At 43.7% G+C, this 25,469-nt stretch overlaps 1 protein-coding gene and 1 long non-coding RNA gene across 5 annotated transcripts in view; one reads left to right on the plus strand and one right to left on the minus strand.

Moving 5' to 3' along the window:
• Nucleotides 1–7,311: 7,311 nt before the first annotated feature.
• On the minus strand, nucleotides 7,312–8,134 carry LOC144366882 (uncharacterized). Its single transcript, XR_013426041.1, has 2 exons — nucleotides 7,587–8,134; nucleotides 7,312–7,455 (listed from the first exon to the last, which is right to left on the minus strand). It is a non-coding gene; the product is annotated as an uncharacterized LOC144366882 (long non-coding RNA).
• Nucleotides 8,135–9,022: 888 nt separating this feature from the next.
• The window catches only part of Pdzd2 (PDZ domain containing 2), a 354,997-nt gene continuing 338,550 nt past the window's right edge, over nucleotides 9,023–25,469 (plus strand). For 2 of the 4 annotated variants that reach the window (XM_078017014.1, XM_078017021.1), the window contains exon 1: nucleotides 9,132–9,481. The gene's annotated coding sequence lies outside the window, so the exon portion shown is untranslated. Of the gene's footprint in view, nucleotides 9,044–9,131; nucleotides 9,581–25,469 lie in introns of those variants that run through there. The other 2 variants (XM_078017033.1, XM_078017026.1) reach the window with 2 other exon arrangements.

Genomic DNA, 25,469 nt, shown 5'->3' on the forward strand with positions numbered 1-25,469 from the left:
GAGGAAGGTAGAAATCCAGCAGAGAAATCACATGTTTGTATGAGTCCAGGCTTCTGGGTACATTGGCTTTAAAAAAAATATATATATATATATATATATATATTTTAGTTGTAGGTGAACACAATACCTTTATTTTTTTATTTTTGTGTGGTGCCGAGGATCGAACCCAATGCCTCACATGTGCTAGGTGAGCACTCTACCACTGAGCCACAACCCCAGCCCTACATTGGCTTTTTAAAGGTCTTATATTATGAAAAAACAGATATGCTTCTTATAGACCACCACACAGAAGGAATCAACTAAAGAACAATTCATGCTACATATGATGAGAATAAATTGCTTTTGAGATGCCCTATTTTTTTTTTTTGCCAAATCAAGAAGCCCAGAATTAATTAAAAGAAAGAGTCCAATAATAAAATACAAATGTTATCTAACTCTTGCTAGTACCAGGCAATGAACTAAGTGGTATGTGTATATTGCCCCCATTATCCTCACCACAGTCCTGTGATATTATTGCTAATCACCCATTTATTCAACAAATGTTTTCTGAGTAGCTATCATGTGCCAGACACCAACCATGCCAGGTCCTGAAAATTACTTCTCTAAACCAGATAAATGAAAATTTTCTATCAGGAAGCTTGTACTGTATCTAAAAAAGCAAACAGTAAACAGATAATTTCACATAGAATTAAGAGCAGTAGAGATAAGAACTTGAAAAATAAAAGTACATAGAGTCATGGAACAGGGAACTTAACCTAATCTGGGAGAAAGAGAAGGAAAAGAGGTTGAAGCAGAGGCTTGACCAATAAGTAGAAACTGAATGAAGGACATGTTGAAGGAGAAAAACAGCCTCTCCTGCAAAGAAAACAAGAATCTCCTGAGTCTGTGGAATGCAAAGGTAGACAGCACTACTTGAGAGAAAGGGACAGGGGCAGAGTGGAGGGTGGAGTGACAGAAAGGGCCAATCGTATGGGGCCAAGCAGGCTGGGCTAAGGACAATGCATGCTATCCCAAGCACGAAATTTATGCTTTGAAGGGTTCCAAACATGGTGATAAAGCATTTTTAAAAGATGACCAACTATACAGCTATGAAGAATGCGTCTAAGAACAGAGCATGAAACTCTGGTGCAGAGGGCATCTGGAAGATTCTTGCAATAATGTAGATCAAGGGTTAAGTGGACAAAATTGTCCTGTAAAAGACCAAGTAGTAAATATTTTCAGCCATGTGGGCTGTATGTTCTCTGTCACAAAGTACTCAATTCAACCTTTTAGTAAAAGCAGCCATAGATAATCCATAAATGAATGAACATATCTATGTTCCAAGAAAACTTGTTTGATGTAGACAAAAGACGAAGAGAGCTTGGACTAGAGAAAGAGCTGATTAGCATATATTTTGAGGTTGGAGAGGTGAGCGATGCTGGAGCTTTTAGTTTGGACAACTGGGAGTATTAAGTTCTATTTACTAGGATGGCTAAAGACAGAGAAGTTTTGAGAAAGAGATCATGAATTCAGTTTGTAGTTAAGTAGTTTGAGGCTACTAAGGGATATCTAAGTGGAGAGATGCCGACTCCAGGAAGGAAGAAAAAGGTGGGTCTGATTCAGGAAAGACCTCTCAACCTAAAGGTAGAAAGTTAAAGGAGCTCCTGTTTCAAAACTTTTATTAAGAAGAATTAAAAAGCCAGGTCGTGGGTGTCAGAAATTTGAATATGCTGAAGAAAGTTTGAAATACTTATTGCACAAATGGGAGAGTGGGTTGGCCAGAGAAATAAGTACTGGACACTATCATGAGCCACTAAGATGGGCAACCAGGAATTCACCATCTACCCAAATTTCTATTATTTTCCATCAGTGCTTCAGCTGAGAGGTATAAGCCCAGGGAATGCCAGGTTTCATCTTGGAGTGAAGTTTTCCATGGAGATGCAATCCAGGCACAAGTGTCCCAATAAATGTGTGCTGGAAGTGACAGGCTACAGAGTATAAACATGGGAGTCCCTCACACCACTCCTGACCTTGATAGTGGAGTCTAAAGACTCCACTAAAGCGAGCTGTATTTTCAGTGGAACATGAAAGTCTGGAGATGGACAGGGATGTTCAGAGAAGCAGCTGAGGAAATGGGGACACCTGTTCATTCTGGAGGGGCATACTCCTTGGCACTGTGGTTGGGAGGCAATGTGGAAGAGGAAACTGCATTGGAATCCAGGCAGGGTATGATGGGGATGAGCGCATGGTAAATGGTGATTCACCAAAGGCTTACATGAGCAGGGACCAGTGAAAAAGTGAAGAAAAAACTATCATTCAAGTCTCCAATGTCTCCCAGGCTGCTGAGCCCCACGCCTACCCGAATTTAATTGATGTGTAGAAAATAGAAAGCATGGATGTGGTGGTGCCAGCTCAGCTCTGGTAATAATCTGTGAAGTGTTGACAGTTGTGCTTAACAGTGTGTGTGGTCATCTATGAAGGAACAGAGGAAACCAGGGTGGGGACAGGCAGGGCAGGGCAGAGCAGCACAGGGCACCAAAGTGTTGCTTCATGGGGTTTGATATCTGAACCCAGCTTGCCCAAGGTCACCCCTGAAGTTGTTGGCAAAGCCTACAAAGTCTCTTACACTTGGGCTATTTATTTATTTATTTATTTAGTAGTAGAGATTGAATCCAGGAACACTTTACCACTGAACTCCATCTTGGGTCTTTTTTATTTTTCTATTTTGAGGCCAGGTCTTGCTAAGGTTGCTGAGGTTGACCTTGAATTTGTGGACCTCCTGCTGCCAACATCACTGGGATTAAAAACGTAAGGCCACTTCATCCAGAGACATTTGTGCTAGTTATCACTATTGCTGTGCTTACCCCTGCTGATTAGCATCCAAACCTTCCAAGGTGTCTTCTGCATTTCTGTGTTCCTTCAGAGAACTGGGACCAGTACAAGGGAGAAGCAGCAAATTTAAGGAGACACTCACTCCTGATGTTATGCATCCATTCGTAGGGTTATATCTGCTCCTGCAAGTAGGTGCCTCCTTAAATATTGCGCCCTAGCACCTCTGTTGTCTCACCCTAGTTCTGACCCAGTGGAAAACTGTAATATGCAGTGTTATTGATGGGACCATTCACTCTAATTTTGAATAAAGTTTTGCCAATTAACAATCTGGGGGCAGGGGATTGGTTTGGGGATAACTTATGAGCCCTTATCAGAAAAAAAATATTTATGCATCTACAATAAAGCAAGTTTGAAAAACATTGCTACACAACATTCTGCCTTATCACATTTCTGTGAATTCTTTTGATCTCTAAAAGCACTTTTTTTGCAGATTCATGCTGGAGATACAATATTGATAAGCTCCATGACATTCTGACTGATAGCGGACATTTCAAAAGATTTTAATAAGAAAAACAACATTCTTTGAGGAGCATTTGGAATTTATCATAAGGAATTAATTTATAAGTCTGCTGCCTTCACTAGAGAATATTTCCTCTCCTAGGGCATGAAACAGATATGTTTGCACCCTTCAATGACAGGGAACATGAATGACCTCGGTCCTTGATGTCAGTCTCCATCTTCAGAGTCTTCAGCCCTGAGACTCAGCGTCTGGATTGTGAAAATCAAGTGTTATATATTATGCAGTAGTAGAATTAGCATTGCCAAAATGATGGGCAAAATAGAGGTCACTTGACTATCTTTACAGCCTTTCTGAAGTGTGAGCTGTGTCCCCTTCAGGAGTGCTTTCTAAGTAAGTCACAGAACTGCAGTAGGCAAGTAGATTCCCAAGGTGACTCCTTCAGGTTCTAGAATCCCATGATTTTTATCTTGTGTTGACTTTCCTTCTTTTGTTTCTTTCTTCTTTATTTCCAGGTGGTCTAATTATTCCAGATTACGCTAGCAAATTATTTACTTAAAGCAGTTATTTGCTTTGTTGTAAGTATATAATAAGGGGGAAAGATGATTTATTTCTCCCCGAAGTCATGAAAAATTTAACAAAAAGAGAAAATGGACATCAAACATTTTGTGTGTGTTGGGGTGGGGGGAAGATGGGTATTCTATTAACCAGAAATAAGATGGACTCCTGAATTAAATAAAGGCCAACCAAGAACTTGATCCTCTGGATTCATTTCAAGCATCAACCTATAGGGAAACTACCCTGATTGATATCCAGATGGGGAGAAGGAGGTGGCTGTTAGCATTTGCTAAAACAAAATAAGTAAATAGATAATGATTTTTTTTTTTTACCAAATCTAGCTTTTCCAAGGTTCTACTTTCTATGGACTTCGTTGACTGGTTCTCTAGGACACAGAAAAGAGGAAAAATGAATTTTCTATGCTTGGCCTACTATTCAGACATCATGCAAAGAAATTGTGAATGGTTATTTATCAATGGCCTTATCAAGCTTGTGGTGATTCCTGCTGTACCACAGCAGTTGAGATGAAATGTAAGTTATTCAGGTATATTTCATGACAAACTGAATTTGCCATTCAAAAAATGGCAGCTGTTGTCAAAGTTTCTCATTTGAAGAGTACTTTAATTTTTTTTTCTAAGTACTTTCATACTTATGATCTCATTGAGACCTAACATCCCAATGAGACCTTTGAAGGTGGGTAACATTATCCCCATTTTGGAGAAATTCACCCACATTTACACACACCCTGCAAAACATGGCTATTGATCTCCGTTGCTCTTTTGAGCTGGGTATCATTTACCTAACTTTAATTTCTGTGTTCATAGTAGTTGTACCAGTAAAAACAGGTCCTAAGAGTGGCAAAAGAGATAAGGAAGTATAAATAAAGAACAAAGAAAACAAAACAGACAATATATTTGTAATTACTTTTTTTAGGTTATTCAATGAGGCTCTCTGGAGGTAGAAGTATCTGAAGGAGTAAATAGCACATGATGACTTAAAATGATGCTGTTTCAAAATGAGTGGTTCAGAGCAGAATGATCAGTAGGCAAGACAGGAAGTAGGAATGAGGATGTGTTACATACAAATAGCTAACTAGTCTACAAATTTAGATACAGGGCAATTTGACTGAATTGCAGCAGTGTGGGAACAGGGAATAAGAAAGGACCCGAGGGTCTCAATTTCGGGAGAACACAACAGTGCCAAGGCGATAAAAGCCAGGAGCCCCAAGAAGACACTTTCAAGTCCTATCTCTTGTGCAAACGTAAAGACAATAGCAAATTATAAGATAAAACCTATATGTCCTGTAACTATAATAACTTCTTTTTGAAATGTTGTTTGCCAAGTACTGGTTATGCTAATAAAACTGAACCTCTCCCTGCATTTTAAAAGAATTTAAACTTTATTTATTTGTTTGTAATGTGGTGCTGAGAATCGGACTGAGGGCCTCACCCATGCTAGGCAAGCACTGTAAAGCTATAACCCCATCCTTGAACCTCACCTTTTTTCTCTCTTATATTCTAATTTTTAGCAGCATTGTTGTGCTGGTTCCCTAAATCTGTGGAACATGTAAGCTCAGAGGTGAGCCAAATGTCACTATAGTTCATGACAATTCACTTGAACTTTTACTCTATTCTTATATGGCTTTTACAGAATGATCCAATCATCTATATACACTGTAAAAGCAGTAGTACTATCTGTTCTTGCTAGTGTATAATTTATTTTTTAAAATATTTTTTAGTTGTAGATGGACACAATATCTTTATTTTATTTATGCATTTTTATGTGATGCTGTGGATTGAACTCAGTGCGTCACATGTGCTAGGCAGCTGATCTACCACTGAGGCACAACCCCAGCCCACAACTTGGTCTTCTTCTCATTTTTATAAGTCACTCTACTTCTGAGCTTCTCCAAGTGTGCTCTGTGGGCCACCCAAACTGCAGTCACTGGGGTTAGGGTAAGAATGCAGCATTAAGACCCCAGCCCAAAGACCCAGGGCATGGTGGTGTCAGGGTGAAGGGCTGGTATATCTGAATATTCCCATCTCCTGGGAATCCTTAAGTACAGTCCCGACTTAAATCCACTGAATTCATGTTTTACTGTCATTGCTACTTCTTAAGACCCTCTTTGTGGTGGTGGTGGGGGGCAGGGAGGTGGCTCATTCCAATGTGAAGTCATGAATGGAAGATTCAGTGGCCAGGAATTTGTGGAAGAAAGAAAGGAAGGTAATTACCTAGGTAAACAGGAAGCTAGAATCTGTTTTGGAGATAAAATGAACCCACAGAGATTGGGGAGAGAAAGGGAATTGAGCCAGTTGTTGACTAAGTCTCCTTCTCCTCCTCCCTAAAAACATACTAGGAAGAGCGCCTGAGGAGGGCAGGTCGAAAGCTGTCTTTTTAAGAGTTAATGAAACCACCAGTTTCAGTTCCAGCAGCCTGGTGGGGAGATTCTTCTTCATAAAGGGAGAAAGCTCAAGGTAAACCAAATGCTATTGCAGTCCATGTGAATCTATGTAACTCACCTAAAGGACACTACATTCTTTTACCTGTCACCAATATACTATAGCCCAGGATAATCGATTTTTTTTCTTTGTTCATTATTTTTATTTTCTTCTCGTTCTTAATACTTAGCTTTTGTCTATACAACTTCCTCTTCCATATCATGTATATTCTGAGCAATAAATTAAAATGGCAACTTGGACAGAAATACTAATCTGTGACTAAATATTTAACAAGGGGGCAGAAAGGATTTGCCTTTTGATCTCCAAACACTGGAAAATAAATGCCTTCAGTTGTCAGCTTTCCAAATTGACAAGACTGCAAGGGCAAAACAAAATTTCCATGCATTTGAATGACCCCTTGTGAGTTGAGCTATTATTAGCAAGCAAGAACTTACCAAAAAATAACTGGGAAATATTAGAGAAAAAGTGATTGAAATGAGAAGTATTTTAATCAGTCTGAAGGAGAAAGATAAAATTGTACATCTGCATCTATTATTTTTATAGATAATGTGTAACACATACCCATAAATATTTAGCAATTTGTTTTAATTCAGCAAATATTTAGTGAGTAGCTACTGGGTTGGACACTAGGCTTTAGAAACACAAACAAGATCTAATCAGGAAGAAGACCAAAATCAGGAAGATGACACCTGATTTTGGTGCTAGTGATCAGAGAAGCCTTCCCAGAAGAAATTACATTGAACTCTGAGATTTTAGTAGATACAAGATGGTGAAAATGTCATTCTGGCAGAGGAAACATAATTTACAGGTTAGAAGTATAGGCCTGGAAACTAAGATCTGTGGCACATGCCTGTAATCCCACTGTCTTAAAATGGGTTCAATCCTATAGCAAGACAAAAAAGAAAAAATGTGCATGGATGAAGTGAAAAGCTTTGAATGGGGTAGGTAAGAAATAACAGAGTATGGTTTGAGTGATAAGCCATGTGCATATTCATTTATTCAGCAAACTTTCAATGGGTGCTGAAGTATGGAGGCCTGTGCTGAGAAGACATGGGTTGCTCCTTCGTGGCTCCTGTGATTGGGAGAGAGGGGTGGAAGATGAACCTGGGACTGTGAAATAAGCAGAACAATCGTGGAAAGATTTTTTGGTGTGGTATCCCAATAACACTTTTCTAGACAATAGTTACCATTTTACTGAGCCCTTCCTAAGTGCAGCACAGAATAGCTGGGTTACTGCTGACCTTTTCAGCAATCCTGCATGGTAGGTGATCTCTGCATTTGCAGATAGGGAGAGAAACTCTGGGTGCCAGAGATTGCAAAACTCCTAATACATGATGCTCAGATTTGTGCAGGCATCAATCTCAAGTAGCCTGGTAATTCTAAAAGCTGAAGAAGCAGCCAGGTGCTGTGGGCTGGCCTGTAATCCCAGCAACCCCGGTAGGCTGAAGCAAAAGGATTGCAAGTTCAAGGTCAGCTTGGGCAAATTAGCAAAAGCTGTCCCAAAATAAAAAGAGGGCTGAGGATATGGCTTAGTGGTAGAGTACCCTTGGGTTTGATCGCCAGTAGTGCAGGGTGGGTGGGGGAAAAAGCTGAAGGAGAGCTGAATCCAAGTGCTTCCTCAATCCAAAAGCCTGCTAGAAATACCATATCCAAAAGCCTTCAGACCATTCTGGCTTCTAAGGCTGTGGGACAGCTCTGTGAAGTCTGTGCTGGTGATTTATGTCTATCTGCTTTTCCAAGAAACCAGAGTCTATTGCCTTGCTGGGCAGAGCCGCTGCCCAACAGTGTCCATCCCCATCTCCATCCCCATCCCCATCCCCATCCCCATCCCTATCCCCATCCCCCTCCCCCTCCCCCTCCCCCTCAAAGCAAAGATTTCCAATTATTGCTCTGCAGAAAATGTCAAAAGCATTATTCAACTACTCACTATCCCAGGTTTTGTAATTTTTTTTATATGTTTTTCTCTTATCTCCTAGCACTTGAAAAAGACCAGCTTTTTCCTCTTAAGAGAGCTTAATTTGCAGAGCTGTGCAGTCTCGCTATTATGTTCTTATCATCCTCTCCCTGTGGTAGGCAGAATGACAAGGATGACAAAAAAAGAACCAAAAAGATTTGAAGGCCTTCCTGAAAATCACGGAAACCAAGAATCCAAAAGCCTGGGGCTCCTGTTCTTCGAGTGACCTGGAACAAGGCCAAGAGCGACTGGCATTAGCTCATACAGTCCACTCAGCAGGAGTTCCTGTCTAGTGCTCACAAGGTCCCAAACCGCCACCCGGGGGCCCTGGGATTTCCCTCAGGGGCTTAACGGGGGGATTAAGCAGCTCTGAAGTGCCAAGAGGTCCCCTCTCCTGAAATTCTCATACCAGTGCGAAATTAACTTTGGTATCCTAAGAACTAGAGGCCAAGGGTAACTTGGGATGGGTGAATATCTCTTCCCATCTCCTTTGGCCTCTCCACCGCATTCTGTGATAAGGCAATTGGCATTTCGATGCTATGTGAAGTGCTATGCAAAAGCAACTTCAAGATCCACGGCTCACACTCCTCCACATAGATGGCGCCCCAAGCCCTGCCTGTATGGAAATTAAGAGCTGCTGTCTCGCTGGATCTTTTCCTCCCAGGATTCCCAGGGTTCTGAAGCCGGAGCCCGAGGACTGCAGGTTCATCCGGAGAGACTACCTGCCCGCGAGGGGCTTGCCAGGTGGGGTGCGGGGAGGGGGGAATCCCCGCCCACCCTGTCATTCCTACAGGGGAATCCCCGCCCCCCGTCTCTGTCACTCCAGGAAGGGAGTTCCCGCCCCTCGAATCAACCGGAGGGAGGGAATCCCCGCCCATCCTGGAGGCTCGGCGGATCCCCAGCGCCGCAAGGAGCCGACTCCCAGATCCAGTGCGTGCTGGCCCCGGGCTGGGGACGCGGCAGGACGGCTGCTGCAGGCACCCACCGCGCCGCAGGCCGAGCCGAAGGTGCCGGGGATTGAGCCTCACGCCGCTTGCTGCAAACCGCGGCGCTGCAGCTCTGGACCCGCGCGGCGTCGGCGCTGGTGGTAGCAGCCGCGGCGGCTCTGCGCCGGTACCGCCGGGCGGCGCCTGGGTCTCAAAGCGACAGGAGTAGCGGGAGCCTCAGCCGAACCGCGAGCAGGTGAAGCGACCGTCCCGCTGCTGCCGGGACTTAGGGTTCCGGTTGGGCGTGCGGGGTCGGGGGGAGCCTGGCACCCCAGAAAGTTCAGTGACAAATCGGGTAAGGAAATCCCAGCCCCAGGTAGGCGGTGAGTGGGGGTCCCCAACCGGGGTTCCACGTTAGGTGGTCCAAACTCCTCTCCCCTCCAGTCGAGGGCATGGGGGGCGCGGTGGAGAGGAGAGGGCTGGACAGAGCGGGATTGCAACATTAGGACCACCGGAGTCGTACTGCTGGGGACACTGAGGACATGGCCAGGAGTCCTTTTCCCATAGCAACCACATGGAGCGGAGGGATTGGGGTCTGTCTCCAGGACCGGACCATCCTCCCGCGCTTCTTCCCCCTCTGACCAGAGAAGAGGCGAAGAGTGGAGGGGGCTCCTGAAGAGCAAGGGCATGTGTAGAGCGGTTATTGGCATCTGCTAGGGAGACGGGAACATTCCAATATGGAAATCTTTCTCTTCTTCCTAAGCTCCGTTCAGACCCTAAAATCTGGTGTGTGTCTGCCCCCATCCCTCCTCTCGGATTTGCATTTACCTTTTACGTCTTCGGCTGCTCCTTTTCTCATTTTTTTTTTTTTTTTGGTATAATCCACTAAAGCGCAGATTTGAGTTGAGCAGGGGAAGGGTCCAGAAGCCTGCCCTCATTAATCCTGATCTGTGCAGGGTTAATGATAAGGGACACTGAGGTGAGAAGAACACAAGGTCTGGCGTGGACTGGTCGCAGAGATGGGAAAGACAGGCACCAGGGCAGAGTCCAGATCTATTTGGGACTGGAGATTGGCCAGTGCTGGGAGATAGAGCTGGGTCTAGTTCTATCACTTGTAGCTGGCTGCAGCCTCTTCCTCCCCCACAGGTGGGGTCTGTTGGGTTCATGTGTTTACCTTGATAAATTGTGATAAAGCTACCGGAGGTGGTTGATGAGCAGCTGCAGAAAATGACTCACCCTTGCAGACCTTGCCTAGGACCTTCAGGACTCTTTCCAGGGGAGGTCTCCCACGTTCAGCCTGCTCTGGGCTTGGGCCTGGGTATTTCTACTGGGCCAGCTTTTCTGGTCTGTGACTTCTGGGTGGGAGTCAAGTAGGTACAAGTTGGCAGGTGTGGTGTGGGAGGGCTGCTTGTGGGGGTGGAATAGAATGTCTCAGAACACACCCCTGTCTGTAGGTGGTTTTTCGGGCTTCATCAATTCCTTCTTCCATTAGAATGGGCCAAGAACTGCTGTTGCTTCCATAAAAGCTGTATAGTGGTGTGTCTTCATGTGTTGTGGAGGCAGGGGTAGGGGGCCGGGGCAGGTGCTGGAAAGGAAGAGTGAGAGCCATGTAAAGTATATAAATGCATCTCCCTTGACATAGTTAATATGCTCCTGGAAAAATATTGAATCATACTTTTAATCTATCACTGAAATTGATTTTGCATGCACTTACGGCAGTTTACTATTTAAGGAAACTTATGATAATTTCTCTATTCATTTCAATCATTTTATTTTTGGAGTACCTGTGGTTTGCTGGGCTTAGAGTTGCCAGGGGATGTGCATAGATGAAAGAGGCACGCACTTTCCCTACTGTCAGAGATTCAGTCTAAAAGAGAAGTCTAGAGATAGCTGTGATGCAAACCAGTGCATTTTCGGCATGTAGTAGATGCCCTATGTTTACTGGATGAAGGGATAATTGAATAAGTAAAGTAACTAAAGTGTGGTCCAAATAAAACATTTTGGCAGCTGGGCGCTACTAGGAAGACAGGAGAATCACAAGTTCAAGACCACCTTGGGCAACTAACTTAGTGAGATCTTGTTTCCAAATAAAAAATAAAAGGGGCTCAGGATGTAGCTCAGTGGTAAAGCATCCCAGTACCAGAAAACGAAAAAAACAACATTTTGGGAATGTGGAAGAGAAGAAGTCACTTCTGACTGAAGGGATCTAAAAGGCTTTGTGGGGAGGTCTAGGAGGAAGGGGTATGTGCTGAAAAGTTGATCCTGAATTAGGACGAGGCCCTTAGGGATACAGTGGAGGAAGAGGCTGAGATAAGGACTTCAGGAACTTAGTTTTCTAGCCATTGGGGAATGTTTGGGATTTTTGAGCAAGAAACTATCATGATCAGATATGTGCCTTTGGGTGATTAATCTCTTGCAGAAAAAAAAAATTGGGACTGGGGGGAGATGAGAGGCAGGGAACCCAGAGAAGTTTCGGTAATAAGATGGTGGGGGGAAGCTGTGAAGGTCCGAGTTGGTGGGTGGCAGGGCTAAGAAGAAAAGAAGGTTTGTCACTGCAGGTTATGAGAACAAGCACACAGGGGCTGAAATCTGAAGTGTTAACATTTGACAGACCAGAAGCCTGGAGAACTCTTTCCAGCCTTCTCTTTCTCCCTCTTCTACCTCTCCTTGTGAAACCTTTTGTGGCTCTCGGGTCCCATGGGATAAATAAATTCCAGATCCTTTGTGACTCTTCAGACTTCTTACTTGCTGTGTTCCCCAACACACACACACACACACACACACACACACACACACACACACACACACACGGGTGTAGAACTCCTGACCTGTCATGGCTCCACCTTTACAAAGCTATTTTTCTTCAGTGGCAGTGACAGGGTGGTCCCTGGAGTATTCTTTCTTCACGGATCCTCCTAATAATCTTCTTCAAGTCCAGCTCAAGGGCTTCTCTGTGATTTCAGCTGCTCTCTCCAGAAGGCGCTGAGTAGTCCTTACATGTACCCCTCAGCTCCTACAGAGCCCTATGAGTGTGCATCAGGTTGCCCTCAGCCTGCTTCTTTAGGACCTTATCTTATTCATGCCCAGATAAGGCCTGGAACAGGCCAACTTCCTCAGGCTAGACAGGGAGAGAAACAGAGGGACATCAATTGTACTGGAGGTGCCTCTCAACTGTGACTTGGAAGCTCTAGGCCTGGTGGACTAGCAAGATAATACTGAGCTGTGGATACTCCCTTGCCCTAGGTTGCATAGGCCTAAGTGACTCAGACCATGAGGGTAGGTGGCATCCCTACTGGGAGGCGGTCCCAGGTCCCTACTACACCAATCACAAAGGGAAAAATTCCCAGGAAGATGAATTCACCAAAGGTCAGGACCAAACCCAGAGAGGCTGAATCTCTTAGAGAACATAGACTTGGAGACTCAGCAGTTTTAACTTTTTTTTTTTTTTTCTGTTTTCAGAGTTATCTCCACAGTGCCAACATGATGCTGAGGACAGTTGTTTCAAGGGTAGGAAGAGCTAGGCAGACAGGTAGACAGGCAGAAAAGTGTGAGAAGGACCACCACTCAGAAGGAGGAAAAAGACACAGATAGAGACGGACAACAGTGGCAGTGAAGGCTGACCGCGGGGCCAGGGTGCAAGGGATGAAGGAGAAAATGATTGGCAAGATATCAACACGGCATGCAGAGTGTGCAGGCTGCAAATAATCCAGAGTATTTTGAGGTGATGAAACTATTGAAGAAAGGCTTTTCAGGAGAGTTTCCAGATTCCCCTCCCAGTCATTTTTGGTAAGCAAAAGAGAATGGGGAGAGAATAGAGAAGCCATGTAAGTGGTTTTGGGAGGGAAGAGGCCAGAGACAATAAAGAGCAGGGAAAGTGCAGGGAAAGAAGAAAGCTGATTTATGCTGTCCCTAGAAAGTGGGAGAGAAGCAGAGGGAGGCGAGGGAGCCTGCAATGTGAGGGGTGGGTAGCTGAGGGGACAGGGAGTAGAGTCTTCTCAGTGAAACAGGAGGGCATCTGCTGAGAGCTGGGAGGGCATTTGGTGAGGCTGGGGGGCTTGGAGGAAGGATCTGCATTACTGCTGTTGGCCAGGGGAGGTGAACCTGGTGCCTGGCACCTTGTGGGATGGCCAAGAGGGAAAGGAAGGATGACTGAATTGGAATCAGAGACTTAACTAGAATCCCGGTAGTGCAGAGAACTTCTTGCCAGCCAGGTCACTGGAATTTCGAAGCTTCTGCTGGCTCATGTGTCAAGATGGTGCAATGGCTGCTTCCAGAGTTGTTCTTAGGCAGTATGCAGAGAGGTACTGAGGTGTGTATGCAGGGCCCTCAATGACAGCATCTGGGTCTTTTGGAATAGTGCATCAAGAGAGAAATAAACCTCTCACCAAAGTCGGCAAGAGCCTAGGTGAATATAGAAGGCAGGGCTTTTGAGTGGTTTTGAACCAAAAGCTTTGGACTGTTCTGAGCAGCCTGGCCTCCTTGTTCCCACCTTAAGGAATTTTTAGGATTGATCTCTCTCTCTCTCTCTCTCTCTCTCTCTCTCTCTCTCTCTCTCTCTCTCTCTCTCTCTCTTTCTCTTTCTCTTTCTCTTTTCAAATCTGTTGCCTTATAGCAGTGGCTACACCTGTATTTCACTTCCCTCTTATATAAAGATGTTATGGGGCTGAAAGGGAGAGCCTGGGTGACATCCGTGTCCTCTGTGGTTTGGAAGGAGAAAAAGCACTCAAACTTGCCTTTGAGGAAGCTAAGGCCCAGAAAAGCAGAGAACTTGCCACATTCAACAACTGGAACTAGAATTGCAGAGTGCACTTGCTTATCTGAGGGACTGGTGTCTCAATTGTGCAGGGTGGGTGAGGGCAGATTAAACATCTACATCTCCTGGGCTTTATCAGTGGGTCTTTGATTACACATAGAAAGATTAAATAAATATTCTCACTTGTTAGTGAAGGTAGGGGGAAAGGAGCTCTTAACTTTATTTAGTAAACACTCAATGCATGTGTTCAAAATTAAATGAAATTTCAGAGAAATGTTAAGGATATTTTTTTAAGAAAATTGAGGTATAGAAAACAATTCTCAAATTATTTTTTTATTTTTCCACCCAGATAATTTTTGTCTAGATTATGTTGTCCTTTGGGACTCTGCATATGTTGTACATAAAGTGATAGATCCTTTTATGGCATTTCAAACTTTGAAAGACTTGATCTCATAATATTCATCTTCCAGAAATAGAAGAAAAGAATGGAATTGGGAAGGTAAATGTTTCTTATGGGTTCTGAGCAGGGGGATTTGAAGCCAGATAGAGGATTTGATTCAGTCTGTCTGTGAGCTCAAGAGTTCTGCATTCTGTTGACAAATGTGTTCAAGAAAACACTGGGATCATTTATGGGTTGAAAACTCAGTGGGTGAAGAGGCCCTCTGTGATGTGATGGGCAGCTGAGCCAAGAGATGTTTTGTTAAAGCACCAAGTAGGTGAAGAAGACATCTTCATCTGTGGAGTCTCTTCACCTCTGGGAAGAGGCCTCCCTGGCCTGGCTTCTCAGATGTCAGTAGCACCTTCTCTACCTTACACTCAGTCCCCATCTTTGGAGGACCTACTATACTATGCTTGCCTTGCCCACATGAATACACTGTGAGTGAAATGGCTAGGCTGTCAATTTGTAGAAAATCAGAAACTGAAGATTCTTGACTCTCTTTATGATACAGTCTAGTGAAACTAGATAGTAATGAACATCTGGCTGATGAAGTCTTCTTGGATTATTTGTTTTTAGGTTATCGAGTGTTTCATTGCCTCTTCAAGCCCTCTAGGACACACAAAGACGTTTTGAAGAAGCAGGCTTAGGGGAACTGACTTTGCAGCAAAGTAAACTTATTTTGAACACAAAATTGTTGCAAACTTTGAATGAAATAATAGCAAGAAGGTAGAGGAAATTTTGTGGTGAGAAGCAGCCTGAAATGCCTAGATGTTCATAGGAGGATAAAAGAAATCACAAACTCTTAGGAATCTGTGAATCCTTGAAAGAGCATAATCCAATTCTTTGCCTTCAGGTTGCAGTAAATGTAGCTCTTTCCAGATAGGATCTGTGCTGTTTTAACAGCTTCCTGAGGAGAGGCTTCCACGGTATATTTGCACTTAACAGAATGCTGCCCCAGACAGAGTCCTTTGAGGTGTTCTGGCAGGAGTGGAAATGAGTTTGGGCTGAACCACTCCTGCTCTCATTTTTATCAATACTTGGACACCTCTAGTACTTGGCTTTGCAAGCACTAGACTTGTACTCTGCTACCTCAACCCACTCGTTCAAGATAAAACACACACACCCTGTTGTCCTGGCGTCTGAGGACTGATCATCCTGCTTTGCTAAAAATAAAGATGGCATTCATACAATGCAGGATAGGATTCCTGTGTGAGCAGGGACACACTTGGTGCTGTGGAAATTCAAAGTCAGTTCCCTGGCTGGGACCTGCCCCCTGAGGCAGTAGGATTTGAGCTGGGAACAGGGTAGGAGAAAGAGCAATTGGGAATCACACGGCAGTAGGGGAGAGAGGAAGGGAACTGGGTTGCAGCAGGGAGGGCTCTGGCCATCCAGAGGAAGCTGGTGGGGGGCCAGAGAGGACCAGGGAGCTTTATACTCCTGGATTCCTTCTGACCAAGGAGATTTGGAGATTCCTAAAGGGGAAGACAGAATAAACAGCAACTCTTGTCCCTTTCACAAAAGGCCAGCCTGGCCCTCCTGTTTAAACATTATGAGATGTTATTGCAATTCCAATACTCTAGAAGACTGTTCTGAAGAGCAGAGAGACAGGTGTGTCAGCTGTGATATCTTGGGGTGACCCACACAAGCTTGAACACCCAGTAATGCAACTCACCCAGGAAGAGTTCCAGTGACTTAGCCACCAGAAGTGTCTTCAGCAACTTGATCCCTCTGTGCAGTGAACATTCAGTGGTTCTTGAGACTACTGAGGTTTGCATGCAGGTGATCAAAAACAATCCTGAACTCTCTTCCAGTATTCCAACATTTCATTTTCTGCACCTAAGAAGACGAGAAGAGAGCCAACTTGAATAAAACAAGATGTCAATAAACTCTGCAATTTTTTGTGAGTTGGCCAATGACACATAAAATGTCTGATTTCAGCTGTTTCAAAACAGACGCCTCCCCCTCTTTTTTGGCACAGTATATTTTATAGAGATTTGGGTAAAACTAGATTGTGCTATAATGGGTCTCCTGGTGAAGAAAATTAACTTCCAAGGATAAAGCAGCCATGCAAATATTATTACAAAATCACTCAGCATACAAAATTGGCATAGCTTTCCTCCACAGTTTGCTACTGCCCACTCTTCACTCCTACCCCACCCAGGTCACTGTTATTCCCAATATCATTAGGCTAAAAGAAGAGACAGCTGTCCCTAAAAAATGTGCACCGCGTGTCCCCATCTGCACAGCTTCTCATGAGAGAGCAAGCAGTGAGGTGGTGAGATGAGAGGAAGATACTGGAAAGGTTTGTGTTAACCCCTCCCTGCACCTCGTCCTCATCTCTGAAAACCTGAGCAGATGTGAGGATGATTGATTTACTTGCTGGTGAATGCTGTGAAGCATTGGTCAGCAATTTGGGGCACTAGGGAAATGCATATGACACCTGAGCACTCTTCCTATATCCTAGTCCCTCACCTGCTTGTTTTCAGAGGGCCATCTTTATCTGGAGCATCTCTGAAGACGAGCTGTCTTTCCCCTCTGTTCTTCAGGATCCAGTACCATGTCCAGTCATGGGTAGAACTGAACATGGTTTCAGTGTTCGCCGTTCGGCAGCCACTGTTCTAGACACCTTATGTGGATCGACTCATCCAGTTCTCAGAACAACCCAATGAGGTAGAGACTATTATTCCTCCTAGGGCTGCCATAACAAAGCAGCCCAAATTTGGTGGCTTAGAACAAGAGAAAGTTATTCCCTCTCAGTCCTGGAGGTCAGAAGACTGAAATCAAGGTGTTAGCCGGGCCGTGCTGCCTCACAAGGCTCTAGGGGAGAATCCTTCCTGGTGTCTTCCAGCTTCTGGTAGCTGCTGACATTCCTGTGACTGTCACTCCCGTCTCTGCCTTCACATTGCCTTCTCTGGGTGTCCCTGTCTTCTCCTCTCATGTCTGCATGGCTCTACTTTGTCTATTCTAAGAACATTGGATTTGGGGATTGCCAGATAATCCAAGATGATCCCATCTCAAACTCCTTTATTTAATTACATCCTCAAAGACCCTTATACATATCTTTGTGGGAGCCATTATTTAATCCACTACATCCCTGTTTGCAGATGGAGAAATGGTGGGGCAGAGGGCTTAAGCAGATTCTCTGAGGTGGTACAGGTCTGAGTTGGAGGGACTGGATTTAAATACAGCAGCCTGCCTCTAGAGCTTAAATTCTGCATTCTTCTTGGAGGGGGTGGCGGGGGCTTCTGGGATTGAACCCAGGGGTGCTTAACTACAGAGCCATATCCCCAGCTCTTTTTAAAATTTTATTTTAAAAATTCGAAACAGGATCTTGCTAAATTGTTGAGGCTGGCCTCAAACTTGTGATCCTCCTGCGTCAGTGAACCAAGTTGCCGCTCAATGATTGTTCATAATATGAAAGGATGGCAGGATGAGAGTAGATAGATGATTTTAAAAAATGCTGATGGCTGTAGCTAGTTAACATTCTTCCTCCCAATGTATTGAAAATAACTAATATCCATTGTTTTATAATGTTGTCCGGGGAGACTCCAACTATCTCAAGGGTTTTGCCTTCCAAATTCTTCTCCACTGAATCCCAGACTCATGTGCCCTACCTGCCCCTTTAATATTCCCATATAGGTATGTCACATGCATCTCAAAGCAAACATGACCAAAATGATGTTTCTCCTTCAAGCTAGTTCTTTTCCTACTATCTCAATAAATGGCACCCACCCCCAGACTCACCCCCCCTCAATCCGGAAACCATTCTTTCTTCTTCTTTTTTCCCCACACCCTACATTCAGATCTGGAAGTGGCAGTCCTTTCCTCTATCATCCACCTTCTTCTCCCCATCCAGGGCAGCCACATGGTTAAGGTCACTGCCATCCTGTCCCTGGATCCCTGCTGCAGGTGCTTCCTAACCAGGACTCCTGAGGACACTTTTGATGTCCCAACTAGACCTTTCTCCTCAAAGCAGTCAGAGGGTTTTGTTTTTCTGTTTTTTTTTTTTCCTCCAAAGACTTTAGTGTAGTTTTAGGTTCACAGCTAAATGGAGAGTAACTGTGTTAGTCAAGTTTTTATCCCTCTGACTAAAATACCTGACAAGAACCACTTAAAAGAGGAAAAGATTTATTTTGACCTTTAGTTTCAGAGGTCTCAATCCATGGTCAGCCAGTTTTATTGCAGAAACATGATGGCAGAAGGGCATCGTGGAGGAAAGCTACTCAGCTCATGGCAGCGAGGGAGCCAAGAGAAAGAGGAGCCAGGGACAAAATATAGGCTCCAAAGGCATACCCCCGGTGACCTACCTTCTCCGGCCACACCCATCTGCCTATAGTTTCCACCTGATAGTCCATTCAAATTATTAATCCATCAAATGGTTAGTCCCCTGATGAAGTTATAGCCTTCACTCTTCAATCATTGCCTTACATCACCTCTGAACCTTGTTGCATTGGGGACCATAAAACACATGAGTTTTGGGGGACAGTCCATATCCAAACCATAATAGTAACATTCAGAGATTTCCCATATACCCTTTACCCCCCAACACATGCAGGGCCTCCCCCATTATCAACATCCTCCACCAGGGTGATACATTATCACACCTGATGAGCCTAAGCAGACAATGATGTTATCATCAAAGTCTATAGTTTACATTAGGGTTCGTCCTGCTATGGCACATTCTGTTTGGACAAATGTATAAAGACATGAATCCACCATCACAGTATCAGATAAGGTGGTTTCACTGCTATAAAAATTCCCTGTGTTCTACCTAGTCATCTCTTACTCACCTCTGTCTCAGAGGGGTTTTATAAAAATCTCTGTCAAATCATGTCACCCCCCCCCAGCTTAAAACTGGGCTGTTCTCTTGGTCATTTGGCTCACCTCTCTTACCACTTACTCTCTTCCCTCTATGCCCTGACACGTCATCATTCCATTCTGCAACAAAAGTTCTGTCTCACAAGTGCCCTTGTCTGAGGTCCTCCAAGGCATCTTGTCTACAAATCTATAATCTAAATTATAGGTTTGGTAGCACTTCCTAGGGTGCTATCACTGACTGATTCCTGACTGAAATAAAGTCTTTGATTTATTCATTTATTTTCTATCCTACCTGTTAGAATGTAAGCTTCATTAAAGCAAAGACCTTGTGTTGCTCTTATATCTCAAGTGCCCACAACAGTACCTGGTATAAAGCAGACATTAAATAGATAGTTGTTTGAACAAATTGAGCACTTTATTTCGGGCCCTGTTCCCAGTTACCCTTATTTTTTAAAGGAAAAAAATGTACTTTCAGAAAGGTTAACCAACTTCCCTGAGGTATTTATCTATTCAGATCAAGAATCTGAATCCAGATCTGTTTGGCCAGCCTGTATTCTCATCAAGTATCCCATACATAAGCTCCAAGAAGTAGTAAATGCCCAGGAACCCTGAAGTCTCTACAGAGTTCTGAGCTTTCTAACTCCTTTTCCTACTTATAAATCCAGGACACAGTTAACACAGAGAGAAGAAATATACTTACTGGACTGTCCAGTGTACTGTTTCTCTAAAAAGTTGGCCTAGGATTTAAGCTTTGAGAAGTTAAGAGTTAATTTTGCTTTTTCTCTACTTTGGGACTTTTTATGATTCATCTTGAGATTTGATGGATTAAACCCTCTTCCTTGAATGCTTAAAGTAAAGGCAGAGATGGCCTCTTCCTCCTCCTGACTTTTGGTATACATACATGAGCATGTTTGGGGGGGTTGGTCTTTTCTGACTCCATATCTCTTCTCAGTTGATTGAGCTCTAGAGCAAGAACATGGACTTCACTTTCACTGGATTGGTTGGTAGCAAGACCCTCTCCATTAGGACTTACTCAAAGACTGGACCATTTTTCTGGCACCAGCTTTGGGTCAGTGGTGGAAGAGGCCAAAGACAGGTTCTTTCCAGGTATGGAGCTTAGAGGCTGCAGATTGGAAGAATGAGAAAGCATCTTCTTCTTGTTGAACTATTTTTTTTAAAGAGTTCTCTTGTTGCCCACACTGGCCTCAGACTCCTGGATTCAAGCAATTTTCCTGCTTCAGCAACCTGAGTAGCTGAAATTGCAGGTGCACATCACCATGCCTGACTTAGACCCCCTTTTAAAAATCAGGTCCATCTTGGGAATTCCATTAGCATCCTGGTAAGTACACATTAGACATAAACCTACTCTTTCAGGCAAATAGAAATTGAGAGGTTGTCTAAGATCTACAAGTGGTTGGGTTTTTATTCATAGGAAGGACTATGGCAATTGATTATCGCATCTGGCAAATATAGCTGCTTTCTTGCAGGAAGGCAGACTCTGGCCACTGGATATGTCATGTGCTCCACCTCTGCTGTCATGAGTGGGGTTTGCTATGGTAACCAGAGCTTTGCCTGAGGGTTGTGCATGTAAAGTGTCACTCATTGGTAGTACCTTTTATTTTTAGAATAAACCAAAGAGGAGCTGCTCATTGTTCCTGCTAACAGGCAGGTGGGTAGTCATAATGGAGGCTGGGATGAATTGATATGCTGTTCTCCTGTGGAATATCACCACCCACCACAGTTCTCATTTGTTGGATCGTGATGTACTTCTGGAATTCCATTGGTTAAAATCCTTGCTGGAACCCCCCACAGTAGGATAGTTGGACTTCCTATATTTTAACAACTCTTTGTCAACTGCTGTTCCCATCTCCATCCTGACACAGCATGTAGGTTTTGCTAATAATGGTGATCCTGCAGATAGGAGGAGGGTAGCTTCCTGTAAAGCCATTGAAAGCTGAGAAAGCTCAGCAAACATTTGAAGGAGGTAGTATTTTCCCTCTCAACATGGTGCTCAGTTCTCTCCTAGAGCTTTTACTTTGTCCTCAGTGCTCTCAAAAAAACATTTTTTTTTCTTTTTCGTTCAACTAAAATTTATGTGTTACATGCCTTGTAAAGAAAGTATACATACACTTCTTATTCTGTGCATGGGGAATAAAAATAAAATTTAGACTTTCTTGAAGTATTATTCATATCAAATTGTCTGTTGTCTGGGCCAAGAGTAGGGAAAATGGTGAAATATTGTTTCAAGAATAAGTGAGCCACCTGAACCTCAGTTTTGTTGAGGGCTTGGAGCTGGCTGAGAACCCCCTCAGCATATTTGCTGGTACAGTTTTAGGGTTGAGTGGATCTGGGGCCATTGTGCTCCATTACCTGTTCACCCAAGGATGCAAACTATCATCTGAAGGAACACTGGAGTCACATCTCGAGGTGATATCAGCTAAGGTCAGAAACCGTAGACTAGAAGGTTCTTTCATGGATAGACTATATCCTATGGGATGGATGCTGTGAGTCAAATGCCCAGTGCAGTACTGGACCATAGTAGCCCCATCATGAAGTTTTTTTTAAAAAAAAATGAATGAAATCAGGTTCCACTGGCATGTCTAGGTGGGAGAGAAGAACCTGGGCTATACTCAGGTCATACTTAGAGCCAGTACCTGAGGAGAGATAGGAATCTTGAGGGAGATAGGAAATGCAGAGTTACTTAGGATTTGGGATCTATGGGAAGGTGAATCTTCTGATAAATGCATCTGGAGGGTAGTCCTTCCATCAAAAATGTTTTTCCAAACAGATTCCCATTTTACACACTAATCATTTTGCTTATTTATTTTGGTACTGGAGATATAATCCAGGGGTGCTCTACTCTACCCTTGAGCTACATCCCCAGTCCTTTTTACATTTTATTTTGTAACAGGGTCTTGCTAAGTTGCTTGGGCCTCACTAAGTTTTAGAGGCTGGCTTTGAACTTGAAATCCTCCTGCCTCAGCTTCCCAAGTCTCTAAGGTTTTGGATATGTACCACCACTCCCAGCTACACACTAAGAATTTAGATGTTGTCACGAGCTACCAATTGAACATGCTTGCTCAGCCCTGTGCATTCATTCTGTAAATCAAATATTTGAGACTGACCACGTGTTAGATGCTTATGTTCTAGAAAGGAAGGCAAACATTCAGTGTGTTTTAAGCTGAGTCCAAAAGAACATGACACCCTAGAGATGTTCTCCAGCCCACTACACATTGCAAACTCATCTTACAGAGGTCACTAATGAGGTCCACATCTGCTAAATCCAGGATTATTTCAGAGCCTTTTATTAGATCCCTCAAAGCCTTTGGCATTCACAGTCCATCCCTCTTCTCTCCTTGAACGCTCCTTCCTGGCTCTTGAGCAATGGGCTCCCCAGGTGTTCCTCCTCGCGCACCAGCCAGCATTTCTTCTAGTTTGTTTGGCTGCCAGCTCTTCTCTGTGACCCCTGCAGGGCCCAGGACTTAATGCTTGGACTTCTTATCTGTCTTTCTGTGACTGCTGTCTGTGATGTCAGTCGTTCTGGCGTTAAATACCATCTGTAAGCCAAGAACTCTCACCCATCTCCCTCTATCTTGTACTGCTTGGACACATAAGGACATACTCCACAACTCTGCTGAATGGCTAAGGGTCATCCCAAACTTTAGCATCCAAAAGCAGGTTCCTGATTCCCACCCTGACCCTTCTGGATGCTTGTCTTTGGTTAGTCCTTGAAAATATATCTAGAATCCAGACTGTCGCACAGTGGTAAAATGCTTTGCCTAGCATGCATGAGGCCATGGGTTCAACCCCGGCACCAAAATAATATCACTATATATTCCTAAATCCAATCATTATTATTCACTTCTCATCTCTCAGGCCCTTTCAGGACTCTCCTAATTGCTGCTGTTCCCTTTCCCCTCATGGTTTATTCTCAACAGGGGCTGCCAGAACGAGTCTAGTAAAATGTAAAGCATTTCATGACACTTCTCTGCTCAGACCTTCCCAATACATCCCATCTCAGAGTAAAAGCCAAACTCAACCCTAGCCCACCAGGCGCTTGCTGAGCTCTGTTCTTCCTGTGCCCTTCCATCTCTGCCTCCACCTCTGCCACTCTCCCACGGCCCCAGCTTTACCAGCTTGCTTCTGCCTCAGGGCCATCACCCCTGCTGTTCCCTCTGCCTGGAATGATCTTCCTTCAGGTCCTGTCGCGGAGTTCTCCCTCACTTCCTTCAGATCTTGATTCAAAGGCTCCCCTTGGTGAAGTCTTTTGTGCCACCCTCCTCTGTTCTAAGATTTCATAGCTCCCTTCTCAGCTTTATTTTCTCCTTAGCACATTGTCAGTCTTTTGATATATATTTTACTGACTTAATTTGCTTTTCCGCTTGCTTCAGATTGAATGTAAAACTGACGGTGGTATTTTTGAGGGGTTCTATTTGGTTCACTGTTCCATCACCAATATTTAGAGTAATGCCTGGCTTCTCATAGACATTCAGGAAATATTTGTTGAGAGAATGAATTAGAATCATGGGTATCTTTCACTTAAATGCCATGCCCCAGGGAGTGTGATCTAATTGGCATGAGGCACAGCCCGGGCACTGGTATTTTTTGACACCTTCTCAGGTTATTCTAATGTGAAGCCAGAATTGCAAACCACTGATTTGTCATCTGAACTCTGTGCTATTGTTCTCCTTCTTGGAAGTTTACCTCCCGTGGCAGATGTTGTTGCTTTTCCTAGAAAATCCATTAGTTTTAAATTTTAGATTGCAGTGGATGGTTTTAATGGAATTTGTGCTGTGTGCGATAGCGTATTAGGGTTTTAATTGGAGCATCTTGTTAGAGTGAATATAATGGACATTCATCTCTCTACGACCTTGGCTGAACTTGGATGGGGAGGACAAGTGTGTTCTTTGTTAATTCCCCAGTTGAGTGTCAGACTGTTGTTTTTCATTTGAAAAGTGAGAGGAGATTTGAATCTGGCTAATTGTAAACTTCATTTGCCTAAATGGGCTATTCACATCTATTCTATCGCCCCCCAATGTCCACCTGCCCGCTGTCTAAATCCTATCCCTCCCTTGGGGCCCAGGTAAAGTCTCATTCCCTTTGAAAAGGGTACCCTGCTCTCCTAACCCACAGCCTCTCCCAGAACCCAGGCACAGTCACTTGGCATCCAGCCCCAGTGGCTTTGTTTGGCAAACTCTGTGTCTAAAGTATCTTTTTTGTACCCTTCCCAGACTAGACTATAACCGCTCTGAGGGCACTGGACCATCTTTTTTATCTCTTTGTGTTCCCAGCAGCAAGGAATAAACAGATATTGATGGATTAGTTAAACCATTCTTGTTTAATGCATTGGCAGCATCCGCTAAGGACTTTAGTCCTGGGGAAGAGAATGCCTTGCTCGTCATAATTAGGGATTATACTCTTCATAAACACCTTGGTGTTTTTTCACCCTGGTTTGATCTGTTCCTCTCTCTCTCTCTCTCTCTCTCTCTCTCTCTCTCTCTCTCTCTCTATCTCTCTCTCTCTCTCTCTCTCTCTCTCTCTATATATATATATATATATATATATATATATATATACACACACACACACACATACACACATGTATTTTAAAAAAAAGCAACTGAAACAGCTTGCAAGACTGAAGACCCCTAGTTTTCAATACCTTACTTGAAAATGATGTAGTCAAGAAAGCTCAGATAAAAATCACATTTGGCTTCATTTTGAAAATCAGATTTAAAGAATTTTAAATTAAACTGCCTTTTAGGACTGCAGAGAGGAAGCTCCAAGGCAGGGTAATGGGGCACTCTCTAGGTCTCTTTCTATTTGAAGTAGGGACTTTTCTATTATGTTGTCATTATCAAGTTAACATTCTTTCATTTCAACAGCCTGGGAGATCAGGTAACCTGATACATTGGTTTGAAAACGAGGTTCTTAACACCTTTGTGGCCTTTTGAAGGTCTTGGCTTAGAGAAAAGTGATGTCATGGTGAGACAGGAAATGTTATAAAGCTGTAAAATGTCATAAACTGATTTCCATCTGGTCGTAGGTGTATGAGATATAGCAAAGAAAAAAAGTGCAGGGTAAGGTTACCAGACCTGTGTATCATAGGAAAGCTGTTGACCTTGCATGTCCACACTTCTCAGCAAGGTGTTTGGATGGTCCTTTTTTTTTGTTTTGTTTTGTGTGTTTTTTTTTGGTTTTTTGGTACTAGGGATTAAACTCAGAGGCACTTGA

Source organism: Ictidomys tridecemlineatus, chromosome 1 (assembly GCF_052094955.1).
Source record: "Ictidomys tridecemlineatus isolate mIctTri1 chromosome 1, mIctTri1.hap1, whole genome shotgun sequence".
In the NCBI taxonomy this organism is placed as follows: Eukaryota; Metazoa; Chordata; class Mammalia; order Rodentia; family Sciuridae; genus Ictidomys; species Ictidomys tridecemlineatus.